Source organism: Diabrotica undecimpunctata, chromosome 7, assembly GCF_040954645.1.
Source record: "Diabrotica undecimpunctata isolate CICGRU chromosome 7, icDiaUnde3, whole genome shotgun sequence".
Taxonomy (NCBI): Eukaryota; Metazoa; Arthropoda; class Insecta; order Coleoptera; family Chrysomelidae; genus Diabrotica; species Diabrotica undecimpunctata.
The window spans coordinates 121,180,597-121,197,124 of NC_092809.1; the positions used below are offsets into that span (position 1 = coordinate 121,180,597).

At 30.9% G+C, this 16,528-nt stretch overlaps 1 protein-coding gene across 4 annotated transcripts in view; it reads right to left on the reverse strand.

The window, feature by feature from the left end:
- The window catches only part of LOC140445761 (probable G-protein coupled receptor B0563.6), a 294,516-nt gene that overhangs the window by 103,380 nt on the left and 174,608 nt on the right, over positions 1 to 16,528 (reverse strand). The window lies entirely within an intron of this gene.

A 16,528-nucleotide genomic window follows, 5' to 3' on the forward strand; every position in this document is an offset into this window, starting at 1 on the left:
CAAGAGTACCTTTTTCGTGTAAAATTGAATGATGTTTACTTGAAATTTTGATTAATAATTATACTCCTAAAAAAGTTATATTGACTAATACTTAGTACGATCCGTATAACTAGCGCCCTCTATAAGAATCAGCTTCCAAAACATATTCGTATAAAATTTCATTACAATGTTGCCAGTAGTTTCGGCAAAATCGTAAAAAATGCGTAAAATTTTTTTTTTCTTCAACGCTCTGTATCTAGAAAACGGATGGCGTTACAAAAATTTTTTACTAAGCAAACCCCAATTATTTTTCAGTTTTTTACCTACCCTAGAAACGGGGTTACCTTTTTTTTGAAACACCCTGTATGTAATACTCTATTGCTTTTGTTTGAATATACTGCTGCTATATAGGAAAACTTAGATTTTATCTTCTGTACCATAATGGGAGCTCTCCAGTTTTCTAATAAAGGTTTTTATAGGATTTTATATTTAAATATAGTAAAAAAGGTATTATAACGACAGTTACACAAGTTATAAAATCATTACTTCTAAATCACTTTGTAGCATACCGATATTGCGATTGACTAACAAATTGCTCGTATTGAATGTATGCCCGATAAGCTAATGTTTTAACAAGTTGTTCAAACACATATATTAGTGTATTATTGGAACCGCTATCAGAAAATACATGATTCAGATATTTGCTGATTCGATTCTGACACTCTTTGAACATAATATTTGCATAACACATACCCTGGAGTTCTTTATTAGTCTGTAATTAACGCTCAATATTAAACACTTCACATATATATTTTTCTAGTCAAGTTATCAAGCTAGATATTTTGACGCATAAAAAATTCTGGTTATTGACTTAATGGTAATATAAGACTGGGAATATAGAGGCAGATTTAAATATCTAAAGCAAATATAAGATTTTACGCTCAGGCTACACAAACATTTAAAATATTTGAAATGTTTGAGATGATTATTTCGAAATACCTGTTTAAAAATATTTAAAGTATAAAATGTATTCAAAACTAAACAAAACTATTAAAAAAAATAAAAAAAATCTGCATGACAATCTAAAATTTCATAGAAATATTAAAGAAACTAATGGTATCACAAAGAAAGCACCTATGACATCTTTAAAACATGATATTAAGTCAAACCTGGACCTGCTGAATTGCTATTTAAAGACCATAGAGCGGTTAGACAATCTCTCAACTGAAAAAAATGGTCCATCCCAGAAACTCTTCAATCTGAGGTTCAACAAGCTCTGAGAGCAACTGTATCGATCCAAAAACCTATAAAGTTTGATTCACCTATTTAAAATTATATTTTGTATAAGATTTTATTTTTATGTTTTAAAAATCTCCGAAGAAAACAGTTTAGTTCTCTTGGAATAGAATAAATCTCCAATTACTTATTTACACAAACTAATATCGGAGTTTTCAATTTTTACCAGAGAAAAATCATTAATGCGTGATAACTGAAATTATTCCCGAATTAGATCCAGAGGAAGTCAGGTAGAATTGTAGGCGACAAGCCATACTGGCGTTTTAGCCGATATGAGCGATTACTTATAGTTTGTGAGTTTGAAAACATCTTTATATTTTGGAGATCAATTGTATTTTTGGGTAGTAGTGTTAGTGACAGTATGCAGTCAATAACATAGTACGAGGTAAACACAAGTAAAGATTAATTTAGTGCAGAATTGATCATCTTTAGTTGCAGTGAGTATAGCTTAATAGGCCCACAAGTCACTGTAAATTTTTATCTATTTATGTATTCTGTAACAGCAGATTAAATTATAATGCTAAATATTTTAATAATGGTGATCTATACAGGAAAAAAAACACATCTTCTATATGTAGCCAGTGTAGTGTTAGTGTTTTTTGAGAGGGTGTGTCCGTAAAAGTATTTTTTTTGGTTGTTTGAATAACCATTGTTTTTTTATACCAGAATAAATTTGTTTGTAGATTTTAAGAAGCGGCAAAACTACATAATCACGATATAATTATAACCCAGGTAAATTTTAAATTATCATTTTTTTTAATAGTCTTTTCTGTTGTAATTTTTAACTTTATTAACAAATCTTTAACGCAAATATTTTTACTAGGTCATCGGGAGAAATTAATATACATTATCTAAAGATACAGAAAGGTAACAAAGTGTAATGAACATTTTTGTTTGTAAGATCTAAATTAATATCTATAAATCTATGTTGCGGCTAATAATAAATATAACTTCTATGTAAAAACATAGTATTTTTAATTTCTATAACAATCTTCTTTTCTCTTGGACCAATTATGAATGATTGCTAACAGGTTTGCTGAACGAACATACAAGGTAAGTGGGATTTTTTGTATAAATATATATATATATATATATATATATATATATATATATATATATATATATATATATATATATATATATATATCTTTCGTCTGATGGTCACGAAGAATCCCTCTGTATATGTAGACATAGTAAAAAATACGACCGTTGATTAAATTTGGAATATATTCAATGGTTGAATAGCAGAGGTTTTATCGGTCAATAATTGGCAAATAAAAGTCGTCAACTACTTTATTGATTTATTCGAGTACGTTTCGCTTTTATTTTTAAAAGCATCATCAGTTCACTACAAATAAAAAAGATTTTAGAATATAAGTAAACAAACCAATATATGTGCAATGCTCTGAAAATTTTTCTTGAATTTCTTTTCCTAATATACTCAAAATATGAAGAAAATGGAGAAAAAAGCAATTTTAATAGACACAAAAGACAGGACAAAAGACGGAAGTAAAAATCAACAGAGATCTATCCACGAATACCTTTAATGTATGTAAAGAAAATCGGTATTAAAGTAAACGGAATTCCAAGAGAAAATTTATGATATGCTGACGATACGACAATTCTAGCACCAACCATAAAGAATTTGCAGCGTATGTTAAAAAGAATTGACATCACTGGTAAAACTTCTGGTCTTAAGATAAACTCAGACTAAATGCGTGTCTATAGGTCGATACACGATACTGAGTACTGTCTTGAAAGCCTATGAAGAGTATAATAGAGCATCAGACTCCCTATCATCATTATTAAAATCTAAGCTGCTAAACAGAAAATTTCAATTAGGACTGTACAAGTCAATTATTTGTCCAGTTATTACATATTGACTGAACATGGACTGTACATCAATGGGAAATAAATAAGCTGCTGGTATTTGGGAAAGTTGACTAAATGATAGTTGGATCTTAAAGAGAGAATTAACAGAAGAGTGGAGAAGACGCCGCAATGCTGAATTGGTGACTATGTATGGTACTGAAAACATCGTCAGACATATAAAAGCTAACCGGATAAGATGGGCAGATCATGTGGTAAAATCAAAGATAGAAAGAGTACTAAAGACAGTGTTTTTTAAGAGACCAGACGGTAGAAGATCAGTAGGCCATCCCATAAAAAGATGTAAGGATGATGTTAAAGCCAATTTATCTAGGATTGAGGTACAACAATAAGAAATTAAAGCGCAAGATCGTAGAAGATAGAGGGCTGCTATAGCTAATGCGGTAAAGACGCACCCTGAGTTGTAAAGCCAGTCAAAAATAAAAAGTCGATGAAGATACTATAGAGCGGGCATCACGATTTAAATATCTGGATATTTATCTGACCACGGTCAACAAAAAATGGGAATGCGATAAAAAAGTTATAGTAAAAATTATTTACGCACTTTGTCAAACTTGAAAATCTTCTATTACTCGCAGTCTCCTACTTGACCTTACATGAAATGCTACATATGGCCCATTCTACTTTATGACACAGAGACGTGGTCTCTTATGTTAGATTAATTATTATTATGTTAATAATTAAATTAAAATTAATTTTAAATTTAAAATATAGACCTTATTGAGACTCTTAAGAGTGCTATAGAGAGCACATGCCACAAATGAAGCAATTTTAAGAACCAGAGGTCTCGAACAAAGAATTTTATCATAGTTAAGAAAAGATAAATTTCCTATCTTGACCATATCCTTAGCGTCAATATTATCTTTCCACACACTTAATCATACAAGGAAAGATACAGGGGCTCGGAAATTCAGGAAAAATAAAAATTCAATGTAATTCAGTGTAATATCAGAGACGGAACCACAATATTCCGAAGAGCCGAGAAGGATACTCCAAAGATGATTTGAAAAGTGCAGATAATGGACAACGTACAGCCAAGTACATGGCACATAAAGAAGAAGAATTTTTTTTTAAAACTCTGCACCATGTTCATGTGACCTGAAGATACTTTATATAGGACACTGTATCTAGTTCAGTAAGTGGTATAAATTTTAAGCAATTAATGTGAACTTCATGTATCCTAAAACTAATTAAGACATTAGTCGGAACCGAAATATAAACTTTCTACTATTCATAAAGCTAATTGGACAATTAAACAACGAATGGAATATAATATTTAACTACAGTGAATTCTCCCTTGAACGGACAGTAGTCGTTCTTTTCCTATTCAAAATATCTTTTATTTATTTGTCACGCTTTGATTCCATGTTACCTTTAATATCATTGACATCCATCAATAATACTGTATCACACTTCTTTCACTAATTTTTACCCTGTTTTGTTTGATGGTCAATACTTGTCTTCCATATAGCCTTCTGGTCCATATAGTACGTAATATTTCAAAGTAGGTGTGGAGTCTTGGGTAAATATTTATATACCCATTATATGAGATATTTAATTTTAATGAAAGTGACAAAACTTTCCTAGAATGGAGACCAAGGAGAACGACAAGAAGCATGTTAAGACGATGACATACGAGCAGTGGCAAAACAGTGAATTAGATTGGCGCAAGATAAAGAAAGATGGAACCAATTGGGAGAGACCTACATTCAGAAGTGGATGGCAAATATTTGACGAAGAAGAAGAATGTAGGTATTCATAAAATCTCCATTTGTCTTTTTATTTTATTGTGATCGTACCCTCTATTATAGTTTTCAAATAAAATATTAGTATTTCGTCACTTTTTCAATTATAGTGCTGTAACGATTTTGCCTACCACATAGGGTATTATTATAGGGGGTTGAAAGTTGGGGACAGAAGTCATTGGGGTAAAGATAGGGCAAGAAAAACAAACCGAAACGTTGCGAACGGTCACTCAGGGTTTATTTGGAGAACTGGGTCGTGGATAAGTGAATGACAAGGGGACTGAAATGGGGCAACTACAAAAATGAAACAAAGGGGTACTTACATGAGTCTCCTGGACAAACAAAACACAAAAAGGTTCTCAAAACTATTTAAAATAAGGACGCCGCTTTGAAGAATCTTCCTGCTGGATGAAAGAAAAAGCTCTTCTTTCCTAAAAACACAAAAAGGGGTCAGAAACTTGTTATTTTAAATAAATAAACAAATTGGTTTAGGGAAAAAAATTACACATTTATTGTTGTCTTACCACAAATAGATACAAATATAGATAATACTAAAAAAATACTATATAAATAGTTACAAAAATAAATACAAAATAACAAAGAAAGACACTTACTAGGTAACTATATGTTTACAAACTCTAGAAGTTGGAGATACTACAAAACTTACAATTGTTATTGGACGACAAATTGTAACAGAAATTAATTATTACAAATAAAAAAAATATCTTTTTAAATGAAACTGTGGACAAAGGTTAACCTTTTTTAAAAAACAAAAACAATATCTCAAATATGATTAGGTATTTACCAAATGTCAAAAATAGTCCTAACTGTCATATGTCAATACTCAATCTTAAAACTGAGAACAATTAATATGACAGCTAGGCCCTACAAGGGCTACAATTTTATTTATTACAATTTCTTAAATTGTTATAAAAGCAATTATTATTAGAAAAAATGTCTATTTTTACTTTAAAAGTTCAAACAAAAAAATTACCTGGGTTTCACGAAAATTTCTGGGGTTAGGAACTAAACACTTTGGGGCACTAGACGCAAAATTTGAATCTCCGCTTTTTAAAAAACTGGAACCATGTGGGTATTTTTCAAATTTGTTGGAAACGCCGCAAATCTCTTAAATACAAATCTCTTAGGTGAGAGAAGACATAAAACAAAAACAGTGATTACTCTTATCTGAACTGAAACATTACATTGAGTATAAATCACTTTTTTTTTCAACAAATTTGCCGGTTTTTTCGACTAAACCCACCGCGTCTGTTCTCAATGACCAATCTCTCAAACCTTATTAACTGCACATAAAACTTTACACTGCTACATATTTTCCCATGAAAAAAAAAAAGGCCAAAATGAAAATCCAATACGAATTTGAAGCTAAATTCGGACTACAACGAAACCAACTGCTCTTGACAGCGGCTTTACGGAGAGTGATGTAAGTATCTTTAAAATTCGTTCGCCCAACTTGGTATAGACAAAACATATAAACGGGAATATTTATTTAACGCACAATATTAGGCGGCTTAACGATCAAAGAATACCGAGGAAATATGCATCTATGATATATAAACAAACTTTAAAAATGTGTTATCAATATTATCAACTCGTCGACGCAAAAAGGGTTGAAATAATATTTTAGTGTTTTAATACGTACGATAGGAAACAGAAATACATTGAAAATATTCTTCGGTGTTTTATTTAACATATACGAGGAGATTTCAATATATACCACAGAATTTAAAAATTCTACAGTGCTACTTATACGAATATTTCTTTTTTTTTTGTTAAAAATGCAATGCGTTTATGTGTTTATAGCATATCACAGGTGTATATCAGAACTGTAGGGAACTACCATAAAAGTATCTCTTTTGTTTTTTGTAGCTAATTGTTGCAATTATATTTATTTAAAATTTTTTAATTATGTTACACATTCATATACATGATATTTTTTTATACCTATTTAAATCAGTGTTCTTCTTCTTATAGCGCCGTCTCCTTTCGAAGGTTGGCCATCCAAATGGCAATTATTGTAGCTTTGGAAACTGCTGCGCGAAAGGTTTCTGCGGATGAGCAGTCGAACCATCTCCTCAGGTCTTTCAGCCACGAGTTATGCCGTCTTCCTACTGATGTTTTGCCCTGTACTTTTCCTTCCAGTATAACTTGAAGTTATTCGTATCTTTTGCCTCTCAACACATAACCCAATTATTACATTTTCCTCTCTTTGATTATTCTTTTTGTTTACACATGCGACAAATTACCTCAACATTAGTAACTCGTTGTACCCATGGAATTCTCAACATTCGTCTGTATATATACATCTCAAAGGCATCAATTCTTTCAGTGTTATATTTAGTTTAATAAAGTTTAAAATTTTTTTTACTAAAACATCTTAATATATTTACCCATTCTAAATTTCTACAAAAAAATACTATATTTCTATTTTTTAGATCTTCCTGGTCTAAGACACCGGGTCAACTAATCTTTGAAATAAACTATATCGCCACTACCCGAAGGTTAAATGAAAACTTTCTTTTTATGTTTGTTTTTTATTAGAATCCTTTTTGTAAATGTTGCCAGTCGGAAGCTGGCTAAAATATATAATTAGCTGGACATGCTTGTACAAAGCTGTACATGTATTGACTTCTACATGAGACAGCCGCATGAATAACCTGTAATTTATACCTAAATTTCTTGAATATTATTCAAGAAATATAAAAAAATCGGTTTTCTTTATGTGTATGGATGTTTTAAGGCTTATCTTTATAATGTAACAACAATTAAACAAGCAGTCAATAAAAAATAAATAAATATCGTTTTTAATTATTAGAATCATAGGTTTAATTCCATGACAATACTGAAACTGACTTAATGTTATTGAAAATTAGAAATAAATACAGAATAAAATACAGACTTTCATGCAAACATAAAGTTATATTAATTAATATCTGTTTGTTTATTATTTCAAAAACGCCTTATTTCCTTAACTTATATTATCCTTTCTATTTTTGTGTACATATCAACATCAATATATTTTTTTCAAAATTGGATGTAGTGCAATATTTCTTTCTACTTCATTCTCGAAAGCATCAAAGAGCAGTGGACTAAAAGGATTTCCCATGATAAGGCTAAGGTTATTGCCTTTTCTCTTATTAAATTGAGTACCGCATCAGGTAAAATGCCCAAAAAAGAAAAACAAAGAAAAAATCTTACGGCAGAAATTTTTGGACGGAAGGCACAATAAAATTTCGGTTATTGTGTAATCTAATTTATCTAATACAATAAGAATTAACTACTTGAAAAAATCTTTTGTTGTGCTTTTTTTATCTTGAAGTTTGTAACGGTCAACGAAATAATGTTTTAATTTTATCAATAGGACATGCTTTATTTATTCTTTGTATGAAATAGACTTTATTCAATTTATGTTTAAATTTACATTATTAATATTCAATCTATTTCCAAGCCTCAAAGCTTTTATGTAGATTAGACGCCTATTGCTGAATTATAACCTATTGCACAAATTCTTGAATATATCAGAAATGTCATTAAAGATTCAAAAAGGTGAAATAAACGAAAAATACTGGAGAAAGATAACATTTAGAAAGAGATGCTGAAATTAATGAAATCCAAACATTTATGTCAGCTAGTTATCAAAATGTATGATAGAGGAAAATTCCATCTGAATGGCTTAAATCTACGTTTATAGCTTTACCAAAAAAGGTCAACGTGTACAATGGGGGCTATCGTGTACGAATTTGGGGCTAAAGGTGCCATGCCGGTGCCAGTGTAGGGAGCATGAGCTCTCCGAAGTGTCGCGATTTGTGGACAGGCCGTGTGGGTTTGTTTCTATAATTTAAGTATCTTAGGTCTTTTTTTCTTCTTCTTTTTATGTAGACATGCCTCTGCCTGTTTTTTAATATATCTATAGTAAGTTGTCGTTTCATCGTTTTCGTGGTCTTCCTACCGATCGTCTTTCTACTGGGGAACCGTCTTTTGTCGTCTTTACTACTCTATTTGTTATCAGTCGGCTTAAATGATCGTTCCATTCTACTCTTCTATTTCTTACCCAGTTCTTGATGTTTTCCGCTTGCATCTACGTCGTATATTTGTACGTCTAGCTCTATCCCATAGTTGTCTTACCATCAATATTCCAAGTGTTTTCATCTCTTCTGGTTCTAACATCCTTTTTGTTCTCTCTGTGTCAGGTCTTGTTTCTTCCGCGTATGTCATTATTGGTCTGATGATTGTTTTGTAAATTCTGCCTTTTATTTGTTTCCCGATATTTTTAGGTAATACGGAATATTCACAACAGTACTTTAATTATGGAAAATATAAATATTCATAGTTTTATCTTTTGGAGACTGATGTTCACCTTTTATTTCGGAAAAACAGTGTATTAAACATCGTGCTCGATAATTGCAAACTTTTATTTGATGGCAGCATAATAACAAAGTTTGACAACTATTATTACTAATATATTGATGGGCATCAGAGCGCTATCTCTATACATATGTTTCTGACAGATATATGCTTAAGGACCTTACTTTTCTGTAGCGATAACTGGTGAGCACAACACACGTAGTCCTAATTTTGAAAACTACAGACTTAATCTAATTACTCATGTCTAAAAGATATTTTTAAAATTCTTCATTGATCAATGATTTTATCAATTCTTACATGTCACATTCTAACATTCCAACCTAATAAAATAAACTTGACCCACATGCAAAAGCGTAAGCATTTCTTTAAGTTCATGTTATACATATCCTTAATTCGTTCCAAAATTAAATACTGATGTGTTGCATGTGCGTCTGCCGGCACAACAACGTTAAAACTTTTGGATACATGATACATATCAATACAAAAATATATCTTCATCTTCACCTTAGATTATAAAAATTCCAACAGCTAATTGCAGTCTATTACAATTTCAAACAAATAGCACCAACCTTAATCTTATCAAACAACTCTTCAGAGATCTCTCCAACAGAACAACTCCCCTAACTTAAACTGAAAATGGAGTCGGGGTGGCAATAATTAATAGCACAGAGATTCTCAAAGATAGAATTCCAGATACTGCAACTATATTAACAGAAGAACTCTGTGCAATTTACTAAGCTTTACTGTATGCAAATGCAAATAAGATGAACAAAATAATAATCGTAACAAATTCATGTGTCATCACTACAAACAATCAAGAAAATATACACGAAGCATCCACTAGCTTTAATAATAAAGGAAGAACTAAATAAATTGCATACTGAAGATACAAGTTTCTCTGAAGCCCATCACATGTTAGAGAAACAGGTATCGAAGCAGCGGACAAAAATACAAAAGAAGCTATAAACGACAACAGTATCCCCATATCACCCAAATATGTAACTATGGATCTGAAAAGCTACTTCATTAAGCACCTGTTCGAGAACTGGAAGAATAAATGGAAATCCACACCATCAAAGCTTCAGGAGAAAATTAGATTGGACCATGGCAACCACCCGAGGTATCCAGACGAAAGCAAATAAATATTTCCCGTTTACGACTTAATCATACCCAGTTTTCTCATGAACATTTGTTTAAGAAAGAAGAACGCCTAATTTGTGATAAGTGCGGTACACCCCTTACGGTAAAACATGCTAAAACTGACTGAAGTGAGTTGCTATCAACAAGTTTTCACAGACACTTCGTCTAAGGACTAGCAATCCCAGTGGAGTCTTACGTTGCAATGTAATCAATTTCTTTTATAACTTAAACATCACAGTTTTTAAATATCAAAGATGTAATTCACAGTTAATCAAACTACATTTAAAGGGTTTTTACCCACATATTTTGTTGCTTCAAACATGTACATCCAGATAGCTCTGATGATGGAATAGTTATTCCGAAAACGTTCTGTGATGTAGTCCAATAGGTTTTTTTATTAATATACCTTTTACAAAGTTTTTTTATGTATAAAAATGTTTGTAATACATTAATATACAGCCAAATACAGGAATTTATTTTCCTTGTATACCTACTTTCATACTTACTCACCATTTACATTGATTTCAAATATGTAATTATTTTTATGTATATGTTATATATGGAAGATATATATGTTGTCGGAATAAACAATATGTTAAGTTCCTTGAAATTTATTCCTTTTAATTAATCTGATTACTTGTATCAAGTTCTTCTATGAACATCAAGTGTCAAGACTTTATCTTGATGCCAACTCACAAAAAAAGTTTATTTTTTGTTTTGCTTATTTTACGGATATTTTACTATTTAAACAAAACTGGTTAGCGACTTTTTATAATAAAATAATACGATTACTAAGAAGTTGAATGTTGTTGAATTATTATTTTGTTTCTAATTTACGCGCTTATTTAACCATTTAAAATATTATTGCTAATTAATTATGAAATTATTAAATTTATATTAAAAAACTAGAGAGACTACAAAATTTTAATTCTTATATTTTGATTTACGCTAAGACCTTACAAATATGTATATAAATCCCTAACAAATTTGTTGCACAGCAATAAGGTATGCTGGCACTGTTATATTAAAAAACAACCCTTGTTACATATGATACGTGTACGCCAGGATCAGGCGATCTACGCAGGAAAAATATCGACAGTAATTTCCTTGGGGTATATGAAGATTCTAGGAAAATATAAAATAAAATTATAAGCCGTGTGGTATGTTTTGTAATAGAGGTACCTGGAATTGGGAAAGATAATTGGATTCTGCTTTGATATAAATATAATAGTTAATTTAAAAATTGCATGAAAAATATTAAAACAGTAATTTCATATTACTTAAGTAAAACATACCAATTGACGCGATTAATCAGATATAAAAACATTGACACAATATATATCTGAAACCGTATCTATTACGGACAAAAAGTTAAAATACATATACAGTGTGTCCGTAAAGTATGGAATAAAATCGACATTTCCTAAATGAAAATCCTTTTTAAAAAAATCTAAAACACGTCGATTTTTAGAGGGTTTTCAGACGAGGATACTGTATGCGAGATACTGTATGCGAGATACAGAATTTTCGATGGAGGCTGCATCGGATTCACGGGCATGCTCGTCAGTATGAAAATAGTAGCAGTGCAGTGCGGTTATATTTTTGGATTATGGATGTAGAAGAGTGTGTTATGCTGTGGTACATATTAAATAAAAAGAAACTGAAAAGACGACGTAATTTGTGGGTTCATCCTATTGTAGAATTAAGAGAAACCAAGGGAACGTATAGTTTGCTGTATCAAGATTTATTGCAAGATCCATCGAAGTTTTTTAATTATTTTCGAATGTCTGTGAAGTCGTTTGAAGAACTTCATAAAATTTTGGAAATTCAATTGAGTAAAAAACACACAACTATGCGTAGATTTATTTCATCAAAAGAACGGCTTTCTATGACTTTTTAAAGTTAAAGTCTATGACTTAAATTTAAAATAAATATGTGTACTTATCTCCAATTTGTAAATTGTTTACCTCGCCCTAAATAAAAAATGACCGTATTCCTTTCACAATAATGTAGTTTGATATTCGTTAAATAATCAAAATTCCAATTAGCAAACTTTTAAAACTAAACTGTATACGTATGAAACAAAATATTAAACTATTCTGCTATGTATTTATAATAAAAACATGTTTATTTCTTACCATATTCATTTTGCTGTACTGCAGTCATGGCCTCAAAATTGTCGCTTAGAATTTTCGACCCAGCACTGCTGCTTTTTATTTCTATTGCAGTAATCTGGCGATGCTGTATCCCATAGACAGGGATTTGATTGTACCAATCAAATAAATTTATCATTATCAAATACAGCACGCTTTATTATTTACGCTATATTCAGAAAACATCTTCTTTCTTTCGTTGAACATTCACAATTATTCGACAGAAAATCGCGCGTCTATGGAATGTGGTGCAAAATTATTCGTGTCTGAAAGCGTTCATTTAACGTAATGGTTCTTCTGTATCTGGCATACGCATTCAGTCGTCGGCGACAGGAAGGTTCGAGATACTGAATTTGGTATCTCGCATACTGTATCCCTCGCGCGTAGCGTGTGAAAAGCTCCATTTGAGTCTATGTAATATCTGCGTCTCGGATACGCGTATTTCGGATACAGTATCCTCGTCTGAAAGGGGGCGTAAATTTAAGGTGATACACATTACAGTGATGACGTCATCGGCGCTTTTTTAAATATAATACCCTGTAATTTAGGACATTTTTAACACGATAAAAATGAGCTGATTCCAAAAAAGTATAATACTGGGGGTCTAACGGATATAATTTGAAAGATATAAGCTTAGAATATTAATTTTTATTGATTTATGATATTAATAAATTATACCTGTAGAGTAGGCCTATGTTTAACAATGAAAAAAAGCAGATTTGATTGATAATATTGATGATCTGTGAAATTAAAACTTTTGAATAACTGTTTTTTTTTTTCTTCTCTTAACTTGAAGCATTCTAGTCCTGAACGTGATGACATTTCTTTAAAATTTCTGTAGCATCTTCCTCTTTTAGCCATAACGTATCTCTTAAACATATTTATCAAAATTGGGCTTCACCACTAATGACCAGCTATTTGGTCAAAGGCAATAGTTAGTCCCCTCCTAAAAACTGATAAACGTAAATATGATCCAGAATTATACGGACCCATATCTCTGACATGGAGAGCATGCAAATTACTAGAAAATATTGTTAACTCAGACAACATGTTGAACTTGGAAAGTAAGATATATGAACCCCTTGCTACAAATTAAAACTACTTTGCTATATTTTTTACTTAGAACGTGTATTTAATAAACTTGTACAAAGTACAACATTTTGAGACAACATCATAAATGGAATATTCTAGATATTCAAGTAAACAACAGATCTTTTTAATTAAAAATAAATAATATTTTTTCAAATATTTATAATATTTATAATAAAAAATGGTACACCCCAAAGATCTCTACGTAGTCCAAAATTATGCCTAGTAACAATAATAGATGATATAAACAAAACTATTTACACCCTTTTAAGCACCGTTAGAAGTCCGTTTATACGCTGACGACCTAGTGGTATCTATTAAAGGAATAAATATCTCGTTAATGTTCTCAATTCTTCAACATTATTAGATACTCTCGAAAATTGGTCCCACCTAACAACTTTTTATGTTCAATAGAAAAATCAATATGAGTTGTATTCTCTTCAAGCTCCTTGCCACCATCTCCAACCCTGAAAATGTATGAGAAATAGCTGGACTTTAGAGATCATTACAAATTCGTGGATTCAATCTTCGATGAAAAGGTTGCTTGGAGTGAGCAAATATTTATGAATGTTAGGAAAAAAGTTCTTATGCTCACAATTCGTGTTAAGTTGTTGTAGGTATTTCTTAAGACAAAGATTGGATGACCTGTTTCGCTGTCTACAAATTATGCAGCATCATCAAGAAACTAAAGGCTGAAATAGATGATATATGTACAATAATGTATATACAACCAAAAGAAACTTTTAAAGTGTTACTAAGAGTATATAGAACTTAGTTGCTAGTCAGTTATATGAAAGGTGGTTAGCAATATAAAATATTTATTAACATAAAAATGGTATAAAAGTCTAAAAATGGTATAAAGTTAGTACAAAAGTATTTACCTATATAATGTGAAGTGTGTGAATTAAAAGAAATAGATCACATCTTTCAACTCATTCTTTCCTTTAATAAAAGAATTATTGTATTAAGATCTCTCTGTAACAAAAACTGAGGCTTAGTCCAATCTACTCTACATCTTCTGTATAAATCTTTAATACATTCTAAGCTAGATCTGTACCTTAATAGAAAAAGGGCCAATGTCCAGTTTTACTGTTTGTAGAAAATTAGGTTAATAGGTCTGGAGTACGTTGTTTATTTAAATATCTAATCAGTTTATAAAATATTGTGGTGGTTTTTTTTAAATATGTATAAACACAATACCAAGCTTCATTGCACTGAATACTATTTTATTATTTTTCTTTATACCTAGAAAACCATGGACATTGGCCTTGTACAGATTTTGCCGGCTAGGGACGTTGGCCCTGCAACAGAGCAGTAAAATAATATGAAAAAAATTCTTTGTTTTTTAACATACAAAACACAAAAGAAATTAAATTAAACCCTATTTTCGACGTTGGTGTCTGGAACTGTAATAGTGTCAGCATCGATGTCATTTGATTTTTGAAGATTTTGATAAAATGGCCTGTTGTATTCACTAATGTAAGGTAGTAAATCCAACAAACTTTTTACTATAATGTAGGGTAGAGACAATAGTTCTGAATTAATGGGTTCTGGTTGCTCAATTTCCATTTCGTTTTTTCGGTTTTTAGTAAAACCTTTCCTTAAATCAATTGTTTTAAAAACTTCATCATCTGCAAAACTTTTTTTGTAAAAGCATTGGAACTCATGTTCTTGGGTGTATTTTAACCACTTTATTTGCATCCACGGTACAGCTTTTCCGTTATCATTCCTTTTACAATGTACTAATTTTCCTGATAGTACGCTACTAAAATTTAAAAAATCTTTTTGTTCCATCTCTACAACTTGAAGGGGAGGAGTCTTCCGTCCACTTTTTCAGTCCATATTTCTCAGGCTTACATTAAACTGGTCACACTTAACACAAATGTCATTTGCAGAGCCGTGAAAAGAACTCCTTTTCATGGTTTGTATTATTATTTCTGCAATATTTACAATAAAGTCGATACATGTGTTTCACTCAGGTATTTTTTGGAAGTACGCTCCTGGGAATAGTGGCTATTATAAGCCGGAAAACTATTGATATGCTTCCTAATCACATCTTTTCCATATTCCTGGAATTTATAATGATTAATATGCTTTCCTCTGCCATCCATTGGGCAGATATTAGATTGACTAGTTTTTTTTGCTCGACAATTATCCTTACTTTTTTTAAAGTTAAATGAAACGTTTTAATATACATTGCTCGACATATTTCAATATACTCGTTTTCATCAGTAGTTAAAAATAACTTCTGGTTAATTTTCTCCGGCTAATGCCGTCAGACTTTTCACTTTCCTTTCTAATTCTTGTTCTTTCTTTTGTCGTTTCTTTAACGGTTTCTGCTATATACTGATCTTACCTTTTAACAAAGCGTAATCCACTGATATTGTCATAACTTTTAACAAAGCATAATCCACTGATCATCAATCCAATGTTCGGTTAACAATCGAACACGTTTTAATAAATTGTGATAAATATGATCAAGAAAGATTTCGTTACAATATCTCGAACTCTCTAATAGAAACTCTAGGTCAAAAGTGTAGCCTATGGTAATATACATAGTTATATATTTAAGATCTAGAAACATTTTCTATAATCTGTAGTTATTCTCTTTTGGTATTTATATTTTGTTTCGTCGCTAAAAAAAATAAGTGCTTTTTTAGAAACTGTATATCAATACATACTGTCAGTTTCCTCCCGCTCTTTTCATACTAACCACATTGTCCACTATAATTTTCAGTTTTCATTAAAGAATTTGCGGAGATAACAATATATTGTTTGTATTTCTTATGAATTGACCGATACTTACATATTCATATAACTTACCTCGTATGATTTTGTCCCAAAAATCCT